The sequence below is a fragment of the Martes martes genome (assembly GCF_963455335.1).
Source record: "Martes martes genome assembly, chromosome: 16".
Taxonomy (NCBI): Eukaryota; Metazoa; Chordata; class Mammalia; order Carnivora; family Mustelidae; genus Martes; species Martes martes.
This window is the reverse complement of record NC_137904.1, coordinates 44780280-44787973: the sequence shown is the minus strand read 5'-3', so window position 1 is coordinate 44787973 and position 7694 is coordinate 44780280.

The window sequence follows — 7694 nt, the reverse complement described above, 5'->3', positions numbered from 1 at the left end:
GAATTTCTAACATCTCCCCAAATGACACATCAGAATAGGTCTGCCAAGGGAGTTGCTGCCTCTCCATGAGTAGGAAGTTTCCAAGTCAGGATGTGTCCAGCTGAATTAAGAAACAGCATCCACAGCTAAGACCTCAGAACCATGTTGTCTCTGTCATCATGCCAGCAAACTGGCTGCCCCAAGTGGAGCCCATTTCCTCAGATACCTCCCTTCTAAATTAAGGCTCATGGTACAGAACCTCATTTTAGTGGCAAAGGAGGCTGGGAAATGTAGTTTTTGGATGTACCTGGGAAAGAACAGTAATCAAAATGATATAACATATACCCACATTAGCTTCCAGTCTAACTGGTAAACCACAGAGTTGTTACGCTAACCTCCAATTTTCAGAAATTAGAGTTAGTGTGGAGTTAGTGTCCAATAATCCACAAAGGTCTGGATATTTCTCTTCCCCCAATATATGGCTACTCTTGTAAATGCCCACAGGTTCCTGTGGGGAAGACTGGAGGTAGACATACACTATGCACTTATGATGTTACTGCAAAGACCTTCCTCAAGGATGCCTGGACTTCTGTTTATTCAAAGTCCTCAGCATCCCTGAGCTAGTTCTGGTTTTGGAATTAGATGAGTCTGTCATTCTCTATTATGGGGTTAAGACAGGCCTCTTTTTGACCCAAAGTTTTCTTTTTGGAGTGTGGGATAGGGAATTGGGGGCACATATGGAAGACCCACTTGCTTATATTGGTCACACATCCTTCTAGGAGCATTTCTGTACTCTAAAGCCTGGTAATCTTAGACCTGGCTTTCCCAGACTCCCTTACAGCTATGGCTGTAGGTGCAATTTGGATTTTCCCAATCACGTATGCTTCAGTGGGACATGAGTCGAGTGGGGAGAGGTCCAGAGTGGGGAATGTTTTTGCTGGTATAGATCTATTAGGTACTATATGGTTCTGGGGTCAACAGATCCAGTTCTGGCTTATAGATTCCCAAGCTTTCTGATTGTGACAGACCAGGAGTTCCCTTGGGCACTGGTTCTGTGATGTTAACTTGGGAGCTATTCCTTGAAGCCCAATCTAGAGTCTGCTTCTCCAGTCTTCTAATGATTTTGTAAGCAACTAATGCTCTGTATTAAATTCCTTTCTGTTAAAAAAAAAGTGAGGTTTGTTTCTGTTACTTAAAATGGAATCCTGACTGAATTAGGACCCTGGTGGGCTGCTCATATATTTTGGTCTTAGACACCCATGACCAACTGACCATAATTATAGATCCCTACAGATTTTTATCATCCTACCTACTATTCTAAGCCTCCAGCATTAAAATTCCCCTACTTGTCCTCTGACACTTAGAATCCCATTGTTATCAAAATAGGGATCTTCATTCAGTGGTAGCATTTCTCACCCACATCCTCAGAGAACACTGCTACTGTGCTTTTCAGAGATTCTGTGTTCCCTCTTGTCTAAGTATTTCTTAATTGCCAGAGTCTACACAGTATCTTCTGGGATCTCATAGTTGGAGAATTGTTAAATGGGTTCCACATGATAACTCCACTCCAACATTCCTGTTTCCCTAACTGGTTGCATTTCTTCTTCTTTATTAAAACAGGAATTTTCCGGAAACTCAATTTTATTTTGTGTAGGCCACCACTCAGTTCAGTGTCTGCCACTCAACTGAGCAAATATTTAGACCCACTCCCAGTTACTCAAGCTAGTAGTTGAGCTGTGAATCTCTGGTAAATACCTCCATATTGGTCAACTCAGCCTGATTAAAAATGAAAATTAATTCTCAAACCCAAGTCTTCTCATTTCTGCGGATACAGATTGGCAACATCTTGAAATTCTCCTGGTGGGTAATCCTTTCTCTCTAAGCTTTGACTTTATAATGTGCCTTCTTTTCCAGAGATCTGGCTTATTTATAATTTTGGAGGCAGTAAAGAGTGGTAGCATGGAGTGTGAGGATGACTTGGAGTTTGGGGTACTGTAAGTCAATAAAATCCTTTCACATATGCCCATTCCAATTTTGTGAGTGCCCCTGTTTCCAGATCAACAGTCTAATTTTTATGTAGGAGACTTGGCAAGGTTGTGATTTCAACTGGTGCTGTGACTTAGCAACTTGGGGAATTCCTTTGAGATGAACTCTTACGTACTCCAGCCTGGTAAGTACAGGGAGTAAGAGACCTTTTTAGTGTAGCCATGGTAAGTCCCTGGTCTTCTGACTGCCCATAAAGTCCAGAACTTAGGAATCTGAGCATATTACTCTTTCTTTAATCTCTCCAGTATTGTTAGAAGAAACTAGACAACTCCTATCTCATCACTGCCTCTTTTGGGCTTCCAGAGCTCCATATTTTAATAATATCAGACTTACACTGGCCCATGTGGGCCAGATAACCATCCTGATTCTCATGTCATTCCCTTCAACAACCCTTATGGGGTAAAATTGTATTATGTTCCTTCTACCCCAGTCACTGTTCAGGGACCAAAAGAGGCAACGATTCCTGCCTACCCAGAGCTTACATTATAGGTAGAGGGAGGGGAAAATAACATGTAATACATAGATCAATTATTGTGATATATTTTACGGTGGTAAGTGCAGAGAGAAGTAAGGAATGGTGAGGGGGATTGGAGTGTTGTGGTAGGGAGGGAAGGATGGCAAGGTCGAATAGGGTGGCCAAGGTTGGGGTCATTGAGAAGCTAAAATATAAACAATGACCTGACAGAGTGAGGGAGATAGGCAGGCAGATCAATCTGGACACAGGGCATGGGTGTGTTAAGACCCTAAGGTCAGAAGGGAACATATTCAGCATGTTTAAAGATGAGTAAGGAGGCCAGTGTAGTTGGAAAAGAGCAAGTGAGGAAATCAGCAGTGGAAGATGGGGGTCAGAGAGGGAAGGCATAGCTATATCACAGAGGGCTTTGTGGAGTCACTCTGAACAACTTGGCTTTGATGCTCAGTGAAATGGGGAGCCCCTGAAAGCCCAGCTGAAAGCAAAGGAGTCCAAGGGCACCTCGGTCACTCAGTCGGTTGAGTGTCTGTCTCCTTCGGTGCAGGTCATGATCCCAGGGTCCTGGGATCACGCCCCGGATTGGTCTCCCTGCTCAGGGAGGTCTTCTTCTCCCTCTGCCCCTCCCCCTGCTCGTGTTTTCTCTCTCTCTCAAATAAATAAAATCTTAAAAAAAAAAAAAGACAGAAAAGGACTCCAAGATGGTAGGTGGCAGAGGATAGAAGGAGCCTGGATGCCTGAGTTCATCGTTTGGAGGGGAGATTTCAGGAGAGCTGCCCAACCTGGTTGTTCATGTGAGCAAGTGACAAACATTCATCAGGTTAAGCCAGTGAGGTTTTTGAGGTCCTTACAGTTAGTTATGGTGAGCACGACTAACACACTGGGGTCCCAGCAGAGGTGTGGCACCATCTAAATGATGTCTTAAAAGGATCTCCTTGGCTGTTGCTGGGTAAGTGGTCAAGGGACCAGGGGTGGAAGCAGAGAGACCAGTCTGGAGGGAGGTAATGCAGGCGAGAGACTGTGGCACTCACGGCGGAGATGGTCAGGTCAGTTGGTTCTGGAGATAATTTAAAGGTGGCTTCCACAGGATTTTTGAATGACTGATGCTGGCTTAAAAGAAGGGAGTCCAGGATGTCTCTGAATCTTTGGTCTGAGCAACTGGACTAGAGGAGTTGTTCCCCACGGAGATGGGAAGTCTCTGACCGGAGGCCAGCTGGGGTGGAAGATGAGTCATTTGGGGACACGCTGAATTACAAGGTCTGTTGACACCATTATGGGCAGAGTTGTATCTCCTCAAATCTGTATGTTGAAGCCTTGTCCCCTGTTACCTCAGGAGGTGACTGAACTTGGAGATAGAGCCTTTAAAGTGGTGATTAAATTAAAGCGAAACCATTATGGTGGGCCTTAATCCACTCTCACTGGTGTGCTTGTATGAAGAGGAAATCTGGACACCAAGGGGGATGGCAGGGTTGTGCTCTTACAGAGGAAAAAGACCACAGGAGGACACAGTGCAAAGGCGGCCACCTGCAAGCAAGGAGAGAGGCCTCAGAGCAAACTAAACCGACAACACCGTAATTTCGGATGTCTAGCTTCCAGAACTGTGAGAAAATAAATTCCTGTTGTGGAGGCTGCCCAGTCTGTGGTATTTCTGTATGACAGCCTGAGCACGCTAAGTGAGTCAGACACCCAAGCAGAGATTTCTTAGGAGTCTTTTGCCGGCTGCCCTTTTTTTTTTTTTTTAAATTAATTCTGAATCAGTCAGGGTTTTTACCTGCATGGATTGGAAGCCACACTCTGAAGCCAGTTTGTTAAGGGATGGTCGGTATGTCGGAGAATGCCCTGGAAGAACTCCCAGAGAAGGAGGCTGGCACGTCGTGCAGCTGGAGGAAGTCCCACGCTTGCCACCATCTGTGGGCCCAGGTGCAGTGGCATGTTCTCCTCGGTGCTACCGCTAAGGCTCGGGCATTACTGCTCCGGCTGTCTCTGTGGCCACTCCCGCCAGAACAGATCCCATGGACACCTCCTTTCTCAGGTCATTAGCTCTCAGTTTGCAGGCTTAGGCCAGAGGTTTAGGTTGGAGGGGGGGGGGTCAACGTGGACACCCTCTCCCAACCCATGGATTTGAGTCATGCATCTTTATTCCAGCTGCCAGGGAGCCTGGGAGGCTAGTTCTGGCTTCTACACCGGGGAGGCACAGCCACCATGTGGAGAATCCCTTTGCAAAGGAGCTGGGTGACAAAGACCAAGAACAAGAGAAAGGGGCAGGGAGAAATATTTATTAAGCTCTTAACCATCGGCAAGGCGCCGTGCTAAGCGCTTCATATATATGACTTTCCTCAGTCCTCACAGCGACCTCATGATGCCGTTCGTATTTGTGCTTCATGCAGGAGGAAACACGTTTTGAGGGAGTCAATGACCTGCCAAAAAGATTGCGCAGCCTGTAAGCGGTGGAGCCAAGATGTGAATCTAAAACTCCGTTCCAACAAAGCGGAGATGATTATGCCCATTTTACAGAAGAAACTCTAGCTCAGAGAGCTCAGGTAACTCGTCTGAGGTGGCCCCGCTTCTAAGTGACTGAGCGAAGACTCAAATCCAGTTTGGCCTGGCTCCAAAGCTGCTGCTCTTCCCTCCCTGTCCCGCCTCAAACAATTATTGAGCCCCCTGTGAACGCAGAGGCAAGCCGCGCCGGTAAGCAGAAGCTTGTCAGAGATGCCCTGTGTGGGAAACAGTGACGGCACAAAGAACTGAGAAGATGATGGGAAGCCTCGCACATGTGGGTTCTTTACTGGGACCTCAGCTTCCCCCCTGCCGAGAAGGCCCTGGGTCTGTGCCTGCCAAAGGGAAGAGGGAGTACGAGCGATGGCGGAGGAATGAGGAGTGACGGCTGGATGGCCTGGAAAACCCTCTTGGCTCCAACGGCTCTTGTTCCAAGACTCGTAACTCTCCAGAGCTTTGATCTCACTGAGGCCCCTGCCCCTGCGAGTCTCTCCTGCGGGTCGAGGCTGCTGCCGGCCTCGTGGCCTGGGGCTCTGGTGCTCTCTCCCCACCTCAGGCCCAGGCAGGAACAATGTTCCCTTCTCTGCTTCTCTTACTAGGCTGGGGACCACTGGGACTGTGGGGGGATTCTTGTGAAACCAAGGGGGAAATTCAAGGACATGGACCCGTCCACCAAATACAAGCCAAGACACATGGTACAGCGTGAGGTTAGACGTTAGTGAGGAAAGGGGTGCCTGGGCGGCTCAGGCGGTTAAGCGTTGGATTTATGATTTCGGCTCAGGTAACGATCTCAGGGTCGTGAGATTGAACCCCATGTCGGGCTCTGTGCTCAGTGGACTGTTGGCTTGGGATTCTCTCTCCTTCTCCCTCTGCCCCTCCCCATTATGCTTGCTCTCTCTCTCAAATAAATAAATATAATAAAAAATAAATAAATAATAAATAAATAAATATTTAAAAAAAATAGTCAGGAAAGGCAAGGCAGAGGTGGGAGTCTCAAAGCTGCCTCTTTATGAGACTCTCATTGGAGCTTCTATTTTCATCTTCTCTTCAGATCATTTCATTCATCTCTTCCTTCATTCCACAAATATTTACTGGTGACTTTTCTGCATTGGAGCCAGAAAGAAACAAAACTGGGGGGGAAAGGGATGCAGTGTCTTTCCCCGTGGGGCTCTCTGTCTCATGCTGGAGGCAGATGTGCGGGCTGGAAATTGCGGAAAGGGGCCGTGAGCTCCGTCCACAGAAGGATGAGCCTGGCCATGGCGGCTAGGGAGCTCCTTGTGACAGGTGCGGGATAGGGACGTTCCGTGTGTCACTGTTTCTCAGAACACCTCATTTCTCACAACAGCCATGGGAAGGAGATACTGTTGCTTCCACTTGTCAATGAGCAGACAGGCTCAGAGAAGGGGAGTCACTCGCCCAAGTCACATATACCTAGGTTGGCCTGGCTCCAAATCTTGCCTTCCCAGCACAGCCCACCAGGACTCTAACAATTTTTGGAACTTGTTAGGTCAGAGATGGGCTTCCGATGTTTTGAGACAACTGTGCAAACAACCAAGAGTGAGATCTGTAGTTTCTGGTCTTAGTTTCCCCCTGAGGGCATTTTGTCTGAACTTGTTAAAGGAGTGAGTGAGGGGATGAAGCCATTGGACCAGTTGGGGCCTAAGATCCCTCTGCCCCAACAGTACCTGCTTCTGACCTTCATACATTGTCAGGTGGCTTTGATCTTCCTGAGTTCCCTGGAATCTCTCCCCCAGGAATCTCTGAACCCATCTTTGCTGCCACCAGCGCCCTCAGCATCAAGGACATGCCATTTTCACTTGGACTCAGACCAAACCCAGCAGAACATGATCCCTTTTATGGGTTCCTCTCAGCATGAGATGTGTTGGGGACCTCAGGGAAGGGAAGCACGAAAATAAAAACCCCATAGGAGAGTGTCAAGTTTGCGACAGACCCAAAGGTGAGGTGGGGGTGGAGAGTAAGTTGGCGCCTCTGGGCTCCCTGCTCACAGAGAGCCCCAAGCAGAGCCCCAATCTACTTTTATCAAGTCATTGTCCCCTTCATTCAGCAAGTGCTCATTGAAGGACTGCTGCATGCTGCTCGTTGCTGGGGCCACAACAGTGCCCCTTGCAGACACAGACTCTGCCCTGTGGTGTCTTGTCAAGGAGACCATGAGGACCAGCAGTCACCATGCAGCGTGCTGAGAACCTGCCGAGGGAAGTCTGGGGGGCTCTGGGACATAGCGGGAGTGCCTGACCTAGTCTTGGAACATTCCACGGAGGAAGTACTAGGCTAGAACCTGACGCATGATTGGGTTTATCCAGGTTGTAGCTGATGGAGGTGTGCTGGGCGTGCTGGGGTGGGGGGTATATTTCAGGCTGGGGGACCTGCACCTGTCAAGGCCTGGAAATGGCACTGAGTGTGGCACAAGAAAGGACCCTGACCATGCTTCCCAGGGCAGAGTGTGAGGAGAGGCAAGGGGGAGCTGGTGGGGATGCTGAGGTCTGGGCTTGTTGAACACACGTGCTCAAGTGTGACAGATGCAGGAACCCCTGGCTCTATTGATTAATGATTCTGAAACTCATCAATTTCTTTCTTTTTTTTTTAGGATTTTATTTATTTGACACAGAGAGAGAGCAAGCGTACAAGCAGGGGGAGTAGTAGGCAGAGGGAGAAGCAGACTCCCCACTGCAAGGAGCGCGAGGAC